Source organism: Panulirus ornatus, chromosome 66, assembly GCF_036320965.1.
Source record: "Panulirus ornatus isolate Po-2019 chromosome 66, ASM3632096v1, whole genome shotgun sequence".
Classification (NCBI taxonomy): domain Eukaryota; kingdom Metazoa; phylum Arthropoda; class Malacostraca; order Decapoda; family Palinuridae; genus Panulirus; species Panulirus ornatus.
Window position 1 is genome coordinate 8,141,352 of NC_092289.1, and position 18,443 is coordinate 8,159,794.

The window sequence follows — 18,443 nt, forward strand, 5'->3', positions numbered from 1 at the left end:
GTTAGTATTTCTATGGTTTTTTGCTCCCAAGAGCTAGCTGCATGTGTGCCTCCACCACTACCTAGACCAGTGGTTCTTCAACTTTTTGGTCTCACGCCCTCTCTCATCATAGTCCTGGATATTGTTCCCCCCTCTACCCAAACAATAATCAACCATTTTTATATCAGTATACAGTATCTAATTGCTTAAGTGGGATTACTGCAGTGGATCTTTATTGCTTACTTGAGTTTTGAGTTTTTAGATGAATAAAGAAGTTTTTCTGCTTTATTTTTATTTTATTTATGCACCTAGTTTCAAAGAAACTTATAATATTACTGGAAGTAGTAACTACACTTCAATAAAAAAAATTACTCTTATTTCCAAAGCAGTAATTCATAGAAATCAGAAATTATTCATGACACTGAAACCAAAAATTTTCTTACTTTAAGACAGTTATTGAGTGCATTAGTACAAGAGGATTTTTATGCATATTTTGCTTATATTATTGATAATCCTGATGCAATTAAATGAAAAGTCATTGGGCAGCAGAAGAATGTAAGTACAATAAAACCAAACTTTCACACACCTTTCCCACCGGTACTGCTTAAATCAACATTCTTAAAACTAGACTGTAAATCCATATGTTGACTTTGGTGGCTAGGAAGTACTCATCACAGATATGGATGGTGCTGGCTCTTCTAACTGACTAGTTTATTAATATTTGGTGTCTGGTTGCTAAGGGCATATTGGAGATTACCCTCTAAATCAAGCTTGTTTCTTTGCTTTGTTTTTATATTAATGAACGCTGAAAAACCTACTTCACTTAGGTGAAAATGGGATGATGACTTTTATGATTGATGGGCTTATTTTATGGTAAACTGAGATATTCTTCACTCAAAACTTCTTTAGACCAAGACATGTGAAATCATCCTTTGCTACAGAATTAAATTTCAGTTCAAGAAATTATTCTTGCATAGCTTCAGAAACATCCTCAACTTCCATGGAAAAGGGGTTCCTGTCACTGATGTTAGGATAATAGTGATGAAATTCATTATCACGACCGAACTTTTTCCTCTCTACCTGCCCCCCCCCCCCCCTCTCTCTCTCTCTCCTCTCTCTCTCCCCTCTCCCCCCCCCCCCCCCCTCTCTCTCTCTCTCTCTCTCTCTCTCTCTCTCTCTCTCTCTCTCTCTCTCTCTCTCTCTCTCTCTCTCTCTCTCTCTCTCTCTCCTCTCTCTCTCTCTCTCTCTCCTCTCTCTCTCTCTCTCTCTCTCTCTCTCTCTCTCTCTCTCTCTCTCTCTCTCTCTCAAGAATCACTGATCTAGACCATGCAGTGCTTTCAAGTTACTTTGTCTCATGATCACTATGTGGCCATTGGCAATTCAAGGGTTGGCCATGATAATAACTGTTTCTCTCCTTACCCCTTGAAGCTTTGGAACTGTCTACCCTCTCATGTCTTTCCCAATAACAGTGACCTAGCACTTGTAAAAGACAGGTTTTTACTTCTCTAAAATTCAAAATACTTTTCCTTGTCTCTGAAACTTAAAATACTTTTCCTTGTTTCTTCTTTTCCCATGTAATTAACCTCTTTATATTTTAAAAAAAGACCTGGCCTTGATGTGCCTTTTGTCCATGGCTGGAGCCTCCATTTAAGGAAAAAAAGTGAAATATTGTTCAAGATGTTGCTACACCATGATGTTGCTGGAGAAAGGCAAAGTGGAAAAGGTCAAATTTCTTAGCTGTTAGTAAAACACTGGAAATGAGAATCAGTTAGATAGAGGCAAGACCATTTTAGGCAAAGGAAATCATGTGTAACAAACCTCTTAGATTTTGACAAGAGAGTGAGCTCTGTCAGAAAGAGAAGGGAAGATTGGGTGATTTGTTTGTAACTGGACTGGATCATCAGGCAGGAATAATGGGAGGTACCTTTGAAGGATGGATTATCATCTTAGTGGAGTAGAGCAAAGGAACACATGTCAGAAGTGCCTTCTCCTAAGGGATGGAGGTCCCTAGTGGAATGCCATGGGTTCTGTTATGGAACTGTTACTTTTCTTGATATATATGAATGACTTGCCAGAAGGTTTGGTGTTCTTCCTAAATATGTTTGCAAATGATGCATAGGTCATGAGAGAAGTTAAAAGTGGACCAGATTCCTTCATCGTACAAGGTGACCTAGACTGACTCCGAAGTTGGTCTGATACATGGTTGATGAAAATCAGACATAACAAATTTAAAATAGTAAGGGAGGGACAGAGTGAGAAAAGGCATCAATGTGATTGTTATCTAGCAGGAATTAAGTTTCAGGATTCTGTCTGTAAGAGAAACTAAGGAGTTAACATTATTCCTAACCTTTGGCCAGAAGCAAATTGTCTGCAGACAAATAGATTTAGCAAGCTGTTTTTATCCTGTATAAGACCAAAACAAGAATATGGTTCTTAATTTTAGCACCTCAGCTAAAGAAGCATAAAGAACAAATTAAGAAAGTCAAGAGGAGGGTTACAAAGATTGTTGTAGAATAAAAGAGCCAAGTTGCAGGGAAGGGAAAGGCTAGAAACCTTAGATTCGTCCAACCTGGAAGAAGAATGATGGGTGACTATATCATAACCTTTAGATTTAAAAACCACATTGTTGGCATAGGCAAGGAACAGTTTTTTTGAAAAATGATGGGAAAGGACAACTAGAGGACATATCACAAAACTAAGCAAGAAACTTGATAAAAAAAGTATATAAAGGAGTACTTTTATAGTTAGTTTGAGTGATGGCTAAATGGAGTAGTGTTTTACAATATGAGAGTGGTAGATGATGGGAATTAACTGAAAGAGGATGTAACAATGTAGGTAGCATACTGAAGTTTGAAAGGTTGTACAGTTGCGGAGAATGTTCAAGATTTGAGAACCCACTTTTTTAAAACTTCTTCCCCATACATTATAAATAGTTAATCACATAAATTCTTACCAATAGATGATGGGAATTAACTGAAAGAGGATGCAACAATGTAGATAGCATACTGAAGTTTGAAAGGTTGTACAGTTGCGGAGAATGTTCAAGATTTGAGAACCCACTATTTTAAAACTTCTTCCCCTTACATTATAAATAGTTAATCACATAAATTCTTAGCAAATAACATGGATTTTTTGACCACTAAATTAAAGTGAATAAAACAGGCATATCAGCCATAGTATTTCAAAAGTGAATACAACCTTCTCTCTAATAACATAAGTAGAATGGTATGATTTAGACAAAATTAATGGAAGCTTGAATTACCTAGATTTTTACTTCAGACAAGACAAACTAGTAACGATAAACACATTTGTACCAGAAATAAATTTAGGTTTTATCTTAAAAGATGAAGGTTAGTGTGCGTTGAAGAGCCAAGGGAACTGTGGGACTACGATAGAGTGTGAGGAACTGAGTCAGGGTTGATGTGGATGAGGCTTAAAGTAGACCGTGAGAGGTGGGAAACGAGGAGTGAAGGAGAAAGGGTGCATTTTAGGAGCCAAGTGAGTGCTTCAGGAATTTTAATATAAGGGACTAGATCCAGGTGGTAGATCAAAATGCATGAATGATGTGTCAGTTGAGGGAATAATATGGGTGCAAATTATGTACTGATAAAGGATTGGTGGTTGGGATAACTTGAAAAAAAAAAAATGTGTATACATTGGTGTACGTGGATCAATGGGGTAGGTAGTCACTGAGCATTACTGGATTATGTATTGACAGGTGTTTAAAGGATGTAAATGGGTCAAGAAGGGGATTTGCTGGTACATAGTACAGAAAAGTAGGAAAGTTTGCAGTGGTGTTAGGAAAAGAGGAAATCGTGTAATTATTTGTAATTCCCCCTTTTTGCTGTACGAGGAGGGACTTTTACACCTGTGGGGCCCCATTGCCTGTTCTCAATTCATGAAGTAAAGAAAGTGAGTAAGTTTGGAAAAGAGGGCTAGTGATAGACATACAAGAGGTGGTGAGTGGAAGGAATTTAGGGAAGCATTACTTGTATTTGCAGGTGAAGTGCACTGTATGCCGAAGGTGGGTTGTAGGGGTGTGAGAAAGGGTTGTGAGTTTTGGGATGAGGAAGTTAGATTGCCAGTGAAAAAGAAAGGAGACATGTATGCAAGGACTAGAAAAAACAGTGGCAGATAAAGAGAAAAGTACAGGAACTGAAAAGGAGAGCATGTTGGTAGTGCATTGGGAGATTATTGTTAAACTTCAGGAAAAATTAGAAAACGTTTTGGTAGCAGATATATAGATTGAAAGCAAAAGAGTTGATAGGAGCAACAGGAAGAGGAGTAGATGGGGAAGTTGTAACAGGCAAATTAAAGGTGGAAAAGAGATGATGAGTAATTTTAAGATTATTGAATACATTAAGTGATCAAATAGTTGTTATGTGTTAAGGACAAAGTGTTTTGTCTTAGTGAATGGTTTAGTGAAAAGAGAAAGTAGTGAAAGCCTCACATAAAACAAAGTTAGGCAATATTACAATATCAAGAAAAATTGTGTAAGAGTACAATTCAGCTACAAACCTCCTCTTGAGATTATGTAAAAGTTTGGTGTGCTTGATCAATGCTAAAGGGCTGAGGACAGACTTCAAACTGACATACAAGAAACCACCCTATGTATTGTTTGTTTGTTTCCTATTGCTGCACTTTTAGTTACAAAGTACTTTGTTCATTTATAGGACTATAAACTGTGTAGATATTTCATGTGTAACAACATATGGAACTTTGTATTGAAATTTCTGGTGATGCATGGTTGGCATCATTAGTTAACATTTCCCCATGTTGCCATCTGGGTTATTCATCCATGCTTACTTTGTTTTTTGTATTTGTGTCCATTCATATATCTGTTCTCTCTGTTATCTAATACACACACGTTTACTTGTAATAGGCTGATGAATTAAAGGTAGTTAAGCCTGTAAATAGAATTTATTCCTGTATTGATACAGGGAGGTATATAATGAGGTGTTGCCAGGCTCCACCTGTCACCTGTTCATGGTAATACCCTGAGTGAAGTCTTCTTTGTTGAGGTCTAATCATTGGGACTGCAGTCTCATCAAAGAACTTTTCACTTCAAAAAGAGTTCACATTTCCCTACTACTGGAAATAGTGAAGGCTTGGGCTGCAAGAACCTTTAAAAAGATGGCTTGGGTTACATCAGGACTTTTTCATTGAAGGAGGCCCAGGGATTAAAAGATTCTGTAAGGGCTTAGGGTCTGAACAAGTATGAGGGTGTGTTGTGTGCACGAGAGACTGAGCTAGAGTGATGATATGCTAGTGATGGGCTTGAACCAGAGCATTTGAAGTGGTTGGTAGAAACCATAGAAATTCTAGATTTGTTGGGCCTGATTGTAGATTGGGGCTTTGGTTTTCATGCACTGTACATTACAGCTAGAGGGTGGATGTGTGTGAATGAGGCCATTTTATTTCCTTTGTTCTTGGCACTATACTCCAAACGCCTCCCAGGGCAGAATGTGGCTAGCTACATTCCCCACCTAAGGCATAGGTGCGTAAAATGTACTGTAATTGATGACATAATAATGAGACTGTAGAAAGAAGGAATGATAATCATTTTTAATACCAGTGACATAATTGAAGGAGAGGTTATCATAGTTCCTTTGAATAAAGGAATACTTTGCCTTATGGATGATATGCTTACTGCAAGTACGGGCAGTGATTAAAGGTGAATGGGAGCCAGAGGAGGAAGAGTTTTTCCAAGCCTGATATGCCTGATCCCTTGCCTGAATGGCCTCTGAACAGGAAAGTTTGAAACATGTATTGAATGAAGAGGTCATCTTGGAGGAAGAGGGGACCATTGCTTCCATTCCTGCAAGAATAACCTCTGCTCTGCATTTGGTGGAGACAAGCATCATCACAGAAGAGACAATAATTTACCCAAGGAAAGTCAGAAAAGAAGTTACTTAAATTATTCCAGTCAGCTTTGTTGAAGTGTCAGCATTTACACTTAGAAGGGGCTGCTTGAGGGGGAGTTGTCATTAGAATAGATATTATGAGTGTTACCAGATGAAGCAACTGGGGGCGAGGCTGTGTATTTACAGCAGGCAGGACTAGAAGTGTAAAACAAATCCAGAATATTTGGAGAGTGGTCACATTGGTTAGGAATATGGATAGGATGGGAGATAATTTTCTCTAAATCTTTGAAATTGTCGAACATGAGGGCTTCAGTCCCTCCACCATCTGTATGGGAGGAATTCAGCCATTCCCTATGTTGAACGTTGAAATTGCCGAGGTAGAGGATCTCAGCGACAAAGCATCAAAGTTTGGAGACTCTTGGTCCTTGAGGCATGCAACACTTGTATTATAGCGTAGAAAAAAAAGGTGTGTCATTAGATATGCATGGCAACTAGTTGAGAGTTGGTAAAGAAAATGTGCTTAAACTAAAAGTGTGTCAATAAGGAAAGACAATCTGATCAAGTATGCAGTAAGCCCCTGGAATACATCAAGAAAATATGAAGCTGAATTATATGAGAGCTCAATAAAAAAGATGGAGATTGTTTTATGTACTCAGAGAGAGAGAGAGAGAGAGAGAGAGAGAGAGAGAGAGAGAGAGAGAGAGAGAGAGAGAGAGAGAGACTTGTAATAAGTGTTGAAACCTTTAAAAGATGCCTGGATACATGGCTAAAATCACTTACAGATGAATCCATGATTGATATATGTGTACTGTGCATGGTAGTAGAGAAAACATTATGTTAATTGGCTAAGGGATGTGGTGTGCTAGATTCTACGACTTGTCTCTTGGTAAAACCTTGTCATAGGTGCCCTCAGGCAGATAGGTACACACACACAGTCATGAAGGATTTAGAGAAGTGCAGAGCATATAGAATCAGGGCTTATAAGCTGAAATGGAGATTTTAGAGAAAGTCAAAGACATGGAGGTTTACAACTCATCATCGAAGGATTTAGCTGAATAGTGGGTAGCATGTTCGTGTGGATTTTGTGTAATCCAAAAAATGTAGTGCTCCAAAACAAACACACAATGAGAACAATGAAGTAATCATCAGGATGGTACTTGAATCGGTAAAACATGCAAACCTCAGGTGTGGTAAAGTGCTAATAAAGAGGGATTTCAGTTATAAAGATACTCCCTGGGGAATCTTGAAAATTATGGTGATGGAGACAAGTTTTTAGAGTTTATATAGGAAAATTTCCTTTACAGGGATACCCTTGTAAAAGCTGATTTGTTGTAGAGCCCATTGCTTATTTTGTAAATCTGTAATGTGAAAATTGCATATTTTTCAAATTACAGTATACTAAACATAAACCTGCACCAACAGGACCTCTGTGGTGCTGAATACATGATGTTTCTGTGAATTATAAGAGAAAAACTAACTACCAGGAAACCTTAACATATGAAAACAAATTTTGATAATTACAGGAGGTCAAGAGAAAGGTGCAAGAGGTGAAAAAAAGGGCAAATGAGAGTTGGGGTGAGAGAGTATCATTAAATTTTAGGGAGAATAAAAAGATGTTCTGGAAGGAGGTAAATAGGGTGCGTAAGACAAGGGAGCAAATGGGAACTTCAGTGAAGGGCGTAAATGGGGAGGTGATAACAAGTAGCGGTGATGTGAGAAGGAGATGGAATGAGTATTTTGAAGGTTTGTTGAATGTGTCTGATGACAGAGTGGCAGATATAGGGTGTTTTGGTCGAGGTGGTGTGCAAAGTGAGAGGGTTAGGGAAAATGATTTGGTAAACAGAGAAGAGGTAGTAAAAGCTTTGCGGAAGATGAAAGCCGGCAAGGCAGCAGGTTTGGATGGTATTGCAGTGGAATTTATTAAAAAAGGGGGTGACTGTATTGTTGACTGGTTGGTAAGGTTATTTAATGTATGTATGACCCATGGTGAGGTGCCTGAGGATTGGCGGAATGCGTGCATAGTGCCATTGTACAAAGGCAAAGGGGATAAGAGTGAGTGCTCAAATTACAGAGGTATAAGTTTGTTGAGTATTCCTGGTAAATTATATGGGAGGGTATTGATCGAGAGGGTGAAGGCATGTACAGAGCATCAGATTGGGGAAGAGCAGTGCGGTTTCAGAAGTGGTAGAGGATGTGTGGATCAGGTGTTTGCTTTGAAGAATGTATGTGAGAAATACTTAGAAAAGCAAATGGATTTGTATGTAGCATTTATGGATCTGGAGAAGGCATATGATAGAGTTGATAGAGATGCTCTGTGGAAGGTATTAAGAATATATGGTGTGGGAGGCAAGTTGTTAGAAGCAGTGAAAAGTTTTTATCGAGGATGTAAGGCATGTGTACGTGTAGGAAGAGAGGAAAGTGATTGGTTCTCAGTGAATGTAGGTTTGCGGCAGGGGTGTGTGATGTCTCCATGGTTGTTTAATTTGTTTATGGATGGGGTTGTTAGGGAGGTAAATGCAAGAGTCCTGGAAAGAGGGGCAAGTATGAAGTCTGTTGGGGATGAGAGAGCTTGGGAAGTGAGTCAGTTGTTGTTCGCTGATGATACAGCGCTGGTGGCTGATTCATGTGAGAAACTGCAGAAGCTGGTGACTGAGTTTGGTAAAGTGTGTGGAAGAAGAAAGTTGAGAGTAAATGTGAATAAGAGCAAGGTTATTAGGTACAGTAGGGGTGAGGGTCAAGTCAATTGGGAGGTGAGTTTGAATGGAGAAAAGCTGGAGGAAGTGAAGTGTTTTAGATATCTGGGAGTGGATCTGTCAGCGGATGGAACCATGGAAGCGGAAGTGGATCATAGGGTGGGGGAGGGGGCGAAAATTTTGGGAGCCTTGAAAAATGTGTGGAAGTCGAGAACATTATCTCGGAAAGCGAAAATGGGTATGTTTGAGGGAATAGTGGTTCCAACAATGTTGTATGGTTGCGAGGCGTGGGCTATGGATAGAGATGTGCGCAGGAGGATGGATGTGCTGGAAATGAGATGTTTGAGGACAATGTGTGGTGTGAGGTGGTTTGATCGAGTAAGTAACGTAAGGGTAAGAGAGATGTGTGGAAATAAAAAGAGCGTGGTTGAGAGAGCAGAAGAGGGTGTTTTGAAATGGTTTGGGCACATGGAGAGAATGAGTGAGGAGAGATTGACCAAGAGGATATATGTGTCGGAGGTGGAGGGAACGAGGAGAAGAGGGAGACCAAATTGGAGGTGGAAAGATGGAGTGAAAAAGATTTTGTGTGATCGGGGCCTGAACATGCAGGAGGGTGAAAGGAGGGCAAGGAATAGAGTGAATTGGAGTCATGTGGTATACAAGGGTTGACGTGCTGTCAGTGGATTGAATCAAGGCATGTGAAGCGTCTGGGGTAAACCATGGAAAGCTGTGTAGGTATGTATATTTGCGTGTGTGGACGTGTGTATGTACATGTGTATGGGGGGGGGGTTGGGCCATTTCTTTCGTCTGTTTCCTTGCGCTACCTCGCAAACGCGGGAGACAGCGACAAAGTATTAAAAAAAAAAAAAAAAAAAAAAAAAATTAGGGTAAATGCCTCTACCTGAATGTAATAATGTATATAGGTTCTGATGTGAATATAGTTCATAATACATCATATTAAGTAACATTAAATGAGAAAAAATTCATATTTAAGTGGTTCCGTGATTTGTAAGTTATTGTATATTGACCTAGTAAGACTATGGTTGGGAGAGCTGAAGTGGGTGTGCTGAAATGGTTTGGACACATGGAGAGAATGAGTAGGAGGGGTTGACTAATAGGATATACTAAACATGTTAGAAGTTGAGAGTACAAGAAAAGGGAGACCAAATTGATTGCTCGGATCAGTGGGACAGAGTGAATTGGGGTGATGTAAAATACAAGGGGAGATGTGCTGTCAGTGGACTGAGTTGGGGCACATGAAATAACCAGAGGAAACCATGGAAAGGTCTTTTTGGCCTGGTTGTGGATAGGGGCTGTGGTTTTGGTGCATTGCACATGGCAGTTTAGAGAATGAGTGTGAGTGAATGAACCCTTTTCTTTGTCTGTTCCTGGCACTACCTTGCTAACACAAGACAGAGTGAAAAAGTATGAAGAATGAGAAAAGCATTCATAAATATCTCCTTTACTAAATAATACAAAAACATGAATTAGAACCTCAAAATGGAAAGTTTATGAAAAATTTAAAGTGTTCTTATTCAATTTCTTTTCTTACCTTTCAAGAGAGAATTCTTCTGTGAGCCCTAAACAGCTAACATCATGATGAACGTGCTTGCAGCCTATTCGTGTCTGTCAACAAGGGCATAGTAAGGGTGTCTTTGCTACCAGGTGAATGATTGCCTAAACACCATATATGCAGTAAATGATAAATGTTTCAAATTGTTTTTGTTATAATTTTTCTCCAGCAATGTAAAAGAACATGCTTCACTTTACAAGGGGACCTAAACAGAGTCCAAAGTTGGTCTGGTACATGGTTGATGAAGTTCAACCTAAGCAAATGTAAAGTATTGTGGTTGGGACAGAGAAAGAAGGTCTGAATATGAATATTATGCAGCATAAAATAAACCTTAGGTAGGATTCTCTGTGAGAAGGATTTGGGATTGGACATTATTCCCAACCTGTCGTCAGAGTAACATCATGGACTAGCTGAAGAGACAAGTTGGCTGCTGGCAAATATCAGAATAGCTTTCAAGTATATGGATAAGGAAATATTTAGCAAGCTGTTCATATCCTACATTAGGCCAAAACAAGAATATGCTTCTCAGGTTTTGGTCAGTGTACCTAAAGAAGCACAGAAAGCTAAGCTGGTACCAGTATTTGGAAAGGCTAAAAGCTTTAAATTTGACACCATGGAAAAGAGAAGAGGGGGCAACCTCTGATCACAACCTTTAAGTAAGTTAACGGATTGATGATGTGCATGTTAATCAGTCCTTTGAGAGATATAGAGTAACTGGAGAACATAATTGAAATTAAGTAAGAGACTTGTTAAGAAGAAATGATTTTATTGTATAAGAGGACGAGTGAAATAGAATAACTGAGGGCATGGTTAATTCAGACACCAAACATGAATTTAACAGGATGTATGATGACAGAAAACGTTCAAGAAACAGGGCTCCTTGAGTTAAAATTCCCTCCATGTTTTGTACAAATGGGTAATTACATACACACACACACACTCACACCAAACAAGCACAGTAGAGAAAGCCCAGTGTAGGCCAGTAAAGGTGGTTCCAGAATTAGCAAGATAAGCTACAGGGAAAGGCTAAAGGTTGTACATTTACCCAGTTTGGAAAAGGTAACAGTGAAGGGTGACCTGTTCACATCTTATTTTATTAATTATGATCTCTGATGTGGACCATTAACAGTTCATCAAGAGGTGTAATGATACAGAAACAAGAAGAAAGTACATGAAAGTAATCTAAGACTTGTAAAAAGCTATTTAAAGAAATATATTTATAGGATATGAGTGATGGATAAATGGAACATATGAATGAGGACTTGGTTGATGCAGTTAATGCAAACAGCATATGTAAATTTAAGAATTTATATGATAGAGGATGCTGAAGAGATTGGTCCCCATGAGTGTAAAACTACCTATGGTACAAGTAGGTAATTACAATTAGGTAATCACACACACACCTGCACTGCCTTAGTTAGCAGTGGCTATTATGGACTCAAATATTGGATTCTAGAGATGAAAACACTAGAGTAAATGCTTAGGGATGTTGTGGGAACTTGTTGAGGAGCAATATCAGAGGGTAACACAACTAGAGTTCAAGAAACTAAGGAAGCATATCAAGTCATGAGATTAATGAGGAATTTAGAAGTCTGGGATACATAGTTTATGAGTTTGAACAAAAATACAATTTCTTGGAGGGGATTTATAACTAGAGGACAAAAGATGAAGCTGTTGCAAAGTCACAAAAGTAGAGGACAAAAGATTAAGCCATTGAAATGCAAGCAAAGTTTGATGGGTTTTGTTTGGGTTTACTAGAGGCTGTTCAATTAGAGGTAAGGGCTAAAATGCATACAAAATCTATAAATAACAATTTGGGCAGGGAATTGCCATAGAATATTGGTAGCCATTCAGATTCAGAAAAGTACCCACAGAATCTGTTGAATATATAGACAGAACCAGTGTCGACATCTGTTCAGATGGAGAAAAGAAATAACATACACAGAGTTGATAGTAGAGAACAGGGAAGTTTAGAAGGAGCAAATCTGGCAGCTGATTAGCAGATGCTGAGTATGAAGAGTGATGGAGAGGGCCATAGATCTGGGATGACAGTCAGAAGTATGCAAGAAACCGAGTGAAGAACTTTTAGTGATGAAGTAATCAGGGAAGTTTGTGGGCTAGCTGATTGAAGTTTTCAAAAAGTACAGAGCATACAGGAGCAGTGCCTTCTTGTAATCAGGGAAGTTTGTGGGCTAGCTGATTGAAGTTTTCAAAAAGTACAGAGCATACTGGAGCAGTGCCTCCTTGCTAAAAGAGAGATATTGAGAAAATTAGAGATACCAAGAGATACCTGATCTGCTATTCAGGAAGGGTGCAGTGGGCTGCCCTCTACTGTGAGTGTCTCCTGAAATTCTGCATGGAGCAGTGCATAATAGTAAGAAAGGAAGGCAAAGTAGGGGGAGGATTAACTGTACATCAAAGAAAACCTGAAATTTATAAAACTAGTGGAAGATAGCCCATTCAGACAACACTTAATGGAAAGAGTTACTGTAGGGAAGAGTAGAATACTGTTGTTATTATATAACCCCCCTAAGCATTGCTACAATCTGGAACAAATATACTGTGATAACAGTGAAGGAACAATCAGGATGCTACATGAAACTCTGAGACACTCACTTCTGTAAGATGGTTTAAGTGCTGATGATAGGGGATTTCATTAATAAAGAAGTAGACTGGGGTAATTTTGATTCTCATGGTGATAGGGAATCATGAAGACAAAAGATTTTAGATGGTACATGAAGCAGTGAAACACGCACTTCTTTTAGATGATTAAGTGTTGATGAAGGGGGATTTCATATATAAGAAAATAGACTGGGGTATATTTGGATTATCATGGTGATAGGGAATCATGGAGACAAGTTTTCTAGGGTGTATGCTGGTAAATATCATGGTAAATCATGGTATGATGGTAAATATCATTTACCATCATGTCATCGAGCGCACATGGATGTGAGGGACTGAAGTACCATCACTGCAAGGTCTTGTCATCTTATGTACATAGAAACCTCTTGTAATGAACAAGATGCATTTTTGAGAAATGTCCAATTAACTAAAAGTGAAAATCTGCTAAAATGGGAAGTCATAATATGGTGCCTATGGAGATGTGCTCCTGACAGTGTCAATTCTTACACTAAACATTGTTATAGAATGGCTTTCATTGGTAAGAATAATGACTGCAGATGTTATTTTGGTGTATTGTTGATAAAATGAAGACTTTGTTGCTTAGGTTTGACTGTGTGGTAAACAGGGATATTAAAAAAGCAGAGGTGAGGCAGGACATAAAGGGACATGAAGAGATGTTATCTTGGAACCTATACAAACTTCAATAATTTCAGTGGTAACATAGGTTGGGAAATGGGATTCATCAGTCAAGAACCAGGGATTTGTGGTGAAAAGTTTGTGAAATGTACAGCGAGTCAAAAACACATTAAATGCACTTAAAGCATAATGCACATAATGGAAGTAATGTACCAAATGGCACTCAAAACAGTATCCATGTAATGGAAATTTACAATTGATACAGAAAATTCTAGGTATTTGCTGTATAAGCTTTCAGAATACATGGATAACTGTTTTCATTCTTGTATTGGGTAAAAACCTATCGAAGAACTATGTATAGAAAAAAAAATACCTGTAGAGTATAAATGAAATATATTTGTATGATTTTTCTTTATATGTACTACATTTTGTAGCATCTCTGCATCTTGTAATTGAAGGCCAGATCCAGAATGACTGTAGCACTAGTGTTAGCCTGAATTTCATGCACTATCATATGACATACAGGATGTGAAAACATCTTCCTTTTAATAGCCAGTACGTTGTAAATGACCTTGAATAACTTATTTTATTCAGTGAAATTATTTCTTGATTCCTCATGTAACAGATTGTGCATTGCTCTAGACATCACAGAGATCTATTAAATCCCCTTCCCACCAGTACCTTAGGAACAGTGTTCTTCACCTTCATCTTCAATATCTGAGGATAGAATAGTGCTTCTTACTTGCTCCCTTACAAGTTTCTGAGGAAGATGGCCCCTTGCCTCCCCTACCAGTACCTGAGGAACAAGGCTCCACATCTTCCCCACTTGTAACTGAGGAACAAGGCTCCTCTCCTCCCCCATCGCTGTTTGAAGAACAGTGTTTTGAGAAACAAGGCTCCTATCCTCCCCAGTCACTATTTGAAGAACAGTGTTCCTTTCTTACTGTACCATTATATTAGGAGCAAGGCTCTTAGCCTCCCCCACCAGTATGTTTGGAATAGGGCCCTTCACCCTCCCAACCAGTAGGTGAGGAACAATGCTCCTCATTAACTCCAACAGTACCTGAGGAATAAGGCTCCTCATCAACCCCTATAGTACTTGAGGAACAAGGCTTTTGTCTCCTCTACCCATACCGGAGGAACAAGACTCCTTGCCCCACCAATACCTGTGGAATAAGGCTCAATGCCTCCCCCACCAGTACCTGAGGAACAAGGCTCCTCAACTCCCTCATCAGTACCTGAGGAACAAGACTTCAATTCTACCCCCTATACCAGAGGAACAAGGCCCCCTCAGCTTGCCCTTTAAGGTGTAGTTGCTGCAGTCATTAAGAACATATTTGCAAACACCTTCTGAAATACAAGACCCATACTGAAGTTTTAGTGGACCTCCGTGATGTAGCAGTTAATGTTCGTGACTGTGATGCATTCTTGGACTGCCCAGGGTCAAATGCATAGGTTCGTGGTTCTTGCAGTCAATAAATGGTCACCCCAGCTGTTTGTCTACCCTTATGGGTTGGTCAGTGAAATGGGTAACTGGCTCAGGATAGGGTATATATATATATATATATATATATATATATATATATATATATATATATATATATATATATGTAGCATTTATGGATCTGGAGAAGGCATATGATAGAGTTGATAGAGATGCTCTGTGAGGCATGTGTACGTGTAGAAAGAGAGGAAAGTGATTGGTTCTCAGTGAATGTAGGATTGCGGCAGGGGTGTGTGATGTCTCCATGGTTGTTTAATTTGTTTATGGATGAGGTTGTTAGGGAGGTGAATGCAAGAGTTTTGGAAAGAGGGGCAAGTATGAAGCCTGTTGGGGATGAGAGAGCTTGGGAAGTAAGTCAGTTGTTGTTCGCTGATGATACAGCGCTGGTGGCTGATTCATGTGAGAAACTGCAGAAGCTGGTGACTGAGTTTGGTAAAGTGTGTGAAAGAAGAAAGTTAAGAGTAAATGTGAATAAGAGCAAGGTTATTAGGTACAGTAGGGTTGAGGGTCAAGTCAATTGGGAGGTAAGTTTGAATGGAGAAAAACTGGAGGGAGTAAAGTGTTTTAGATATCTGGGAGTGGATTTGGCAGCGGATGGAACCATGGAAGCGGAAGTGGATCATAGGGTGGGGGAGGGGGCGAAAATCCTGGGAGCCTTGAAGAATGTGTGGAAGTCGAGAACATTATCTCGGAAAGCAAAAATGGGTATGTTTGAAGGAATAGTGGTTCCAACAATGTTGTATGGTTGCGAGGTGTGGGCTATGGATAGAGTGGTGCGCAGGAGGATGGATGTGCTGGAAATGAGATGTTTGAGGACAATGTGTGATGTGAGGTGGTTTGATCGAGTAAGTAACGTAAGGGTAAGAGAGATGTGTGGAAATAAAAAGAGCGTGGTTGAGAGAGCAGAAGAGGATGTTTTGAAATGGTTTGGGCACATGGAGAGAATGAGTGAGGAAAGATTGACCAAGAGGATATATGTGTTGGAGGTGGAGGGAATGAGGAGAAGTGGGAGACCAAATTGGAGGTGGAAAGATGGAGTGAAAAAGATTTTGTGTGATCGGGGCCTGAACATGCAGGAGGGTGAAAGGAGGGCAAGGAATAGAGTGAATTGGATCGATGTGGTATACCGGGGTTGACGTGGTGTCAGTGGATTGAATCAGGGCATGTGAAGCGTGTGGGGTAAACCATGGAAAGCTGTGTAGGTATGTATATTTGCGTGTGTGGACGTATGTATATACATGTGTATGGGGGTGGGTTGGGCCATTTCTTTCGTCTGTTTCCTTGCGCTACCTCGCAAACACGGGAGACAGCGACAAAGCAAAAAAAAAAAAAGAAATATATATTCTTTTCTTTCGTTTAAACTATCCGCCATTTCCCGCATTAGCGAGGTAGCGTTAAGAACAGAGGACTGGGCCTTTGTGGAATATCCTCACCTGGCCCCCCTCTGTTCCTTCTTTTGGAAAATTAAAAAAAAGAAAAAAAAAAAAAAACGAGAGGGGAGGATTTCCAGCCTCCCGCTCCCTCCCCTTTTAGTCGCCTTCTACGACACGCAGGGAATACGTGGGAAGTATTCTTTCTCCCCTATCCCCAGGGATATATATATATATATTTTTTTTTTTTTTTTTTTTTTTTTTTTTTTTTCATACTATTCGCCATTTCCCGCGATAGCGATATATATATATATATATATATATATATATATATATATATATATATATATATATATATATATTCTTTTTTTTTTTCTTTTTTCAAACTATTCGCCATTTCCCGCGTTAGCGAGGTAGCGTCAAGAACAGAGGACTGGGCCTTTGAGGGAACATCCTCACCTGGCCCCCTGCTCTGTTCCTTCCTTCCTTTGGAAAATTAAAAAAAAAACTGAGAGGGGAGGATTTCCAGCCCCCCACTCCCTTCCCTTATAGTTGCCTTATACGACACGCAGGGAATACTTGGGAAGTATTCTTTCTCCCCTATCCCCAGGGATGGATATATATATATGTATATATATATATATTCTGTTTCCCATTTTAGAAAGTTAAAAAATATTATTAGTGAAAGAGAAGAGAGAGGCATTTGGACGATTTTTGCAGGGAAAAAATGCAATTGAGTGGGAGATGTATAAAAGAAAGAGACAGGAGGTCAAGAGAAAGGTGCAAGAGGTGAAAAAGAGGGCAAATGAGAGTTGGGGTGAGAGAGTTTCATTAAATTTTAGGGAGAATAAAAAGATGTTCTGGAAGGAGGTAAATAAAGTGCGTAAGACAAGGGAGCAAATGGGAATTTCAGTGAAGGGCGCAAATGGGGAGGTGATAACAAGTAGTGGTGATATGAGAAGGAGATGGAGTGAGTATTTTGAAGGTTTGTTGAATGAGTTTGATGATAGAGTGGCAGATATAGGGTGTTTTGGTCGAGGTGGTGTGAAAAGTGAGAGGGTTAGGGAAATGATTTGGTAAACAGAGAAGAGGTAGTAAAAGCTTTGCGGAAGATGAAAGCCAGCAAGGCAGCAGGTTTGGATGGTATTGCAGTGGAATTTATTAAAAAAGGGGGGTGACTGTATTATTGACTGGTTGGTAAGGTTATTTAATGTATGTATGACTCATGGTGAGGTGCCTGAGGATTGGCGGAATGCGTTCATAGTGCCATTGTACAAAGGCAAAGGGGATAGAGTGAGTGCTCAAATTACAGAGGTATAAGTTTGTTGAGTATTCCTGGTAAATTATATGGGAGGGTATTGATTGAGAGGGTGAAGGCATGTACAGAGCACCAGATTGGGGAAGAGCAGTGTGGTTTCAGAAGTAGTAGAGGATGTGTGGATCAGGTGTTTGCTTTGAAGAATGTATGTGAGAAATACTTAGAAAAGCAAATGGATTTGTATGTAGCATTTATGGATCTGGAGAAGGCATATGATAGAGTTGATAGAGATGCTCTGTGGAAGGTATTAAGAATATATGGTGTGGGAGGCAAGTTTTTAGAAGCAGTGAAAAGTTCTTATCGAGGATGTAAGGCATGTGTACGTGTAGGAAGAGAGGAAAGTGATTGGTTCTCAGTGAATGTAGGTTTGTGGCAGGGGTGTGTGATGTCTCCATGGTTGTTTAATTTGTTTATGGATGGGGTTGTTAGGGAGGTGAATGCAAGAGTTTTGGAAAGAGTGGCAAGTATGAAGTCTGTTGTGGATGAGAGAGCTTGGGAAGTGAGTCAGTTGTTGTTTGCTGATGATACAGCGCTGGTGGCTGATTCATGTGAGAAACAGCAGAAGCTGGTGCTTGAGTTTGGTAAAGTGTGTGAAAGAAGAAAGTTAAGAGTAAATGTGAATAAGAGCAAGGTTATTAGGTACAGTAGGGTTGAGGGTCAAGTCAATTGGGAGGTAAGTTTGAATGTAGAAAAACTGGAGGAAGTAAAGTGTTTTAGATATCTGGGAGTGGATCTGGCAGCGGATGGAACCATGGAAGCGGAAGTGGATCATAGGGTGGGGGAGGGGGCGAAAATTCTGGGAGCCTTGAAGAATGTGTGGAAGTCGAGAGCATTATCTCGGAAAGCAAAAATGGGTATGTTTGAAGGAATAGTGGTTCCAACAA

General features: G+C 39.5%; 1 protein-coding gene across 22 annotated transcripts in view; it reads left to right on the forward strand.

Moving 5' to 3' along the window:
- The window catches only part of LOC139746769 (heterogeneous nuclear ribonucleoprotein R-like), a 559,781-nt gene that overhangs the window by 513,303 nt on the left and 28,035 nt on the right, over window positions 1-18,443 (forward strand). The gene's annotated exons all lie outside the window — the stretch shown is intronic.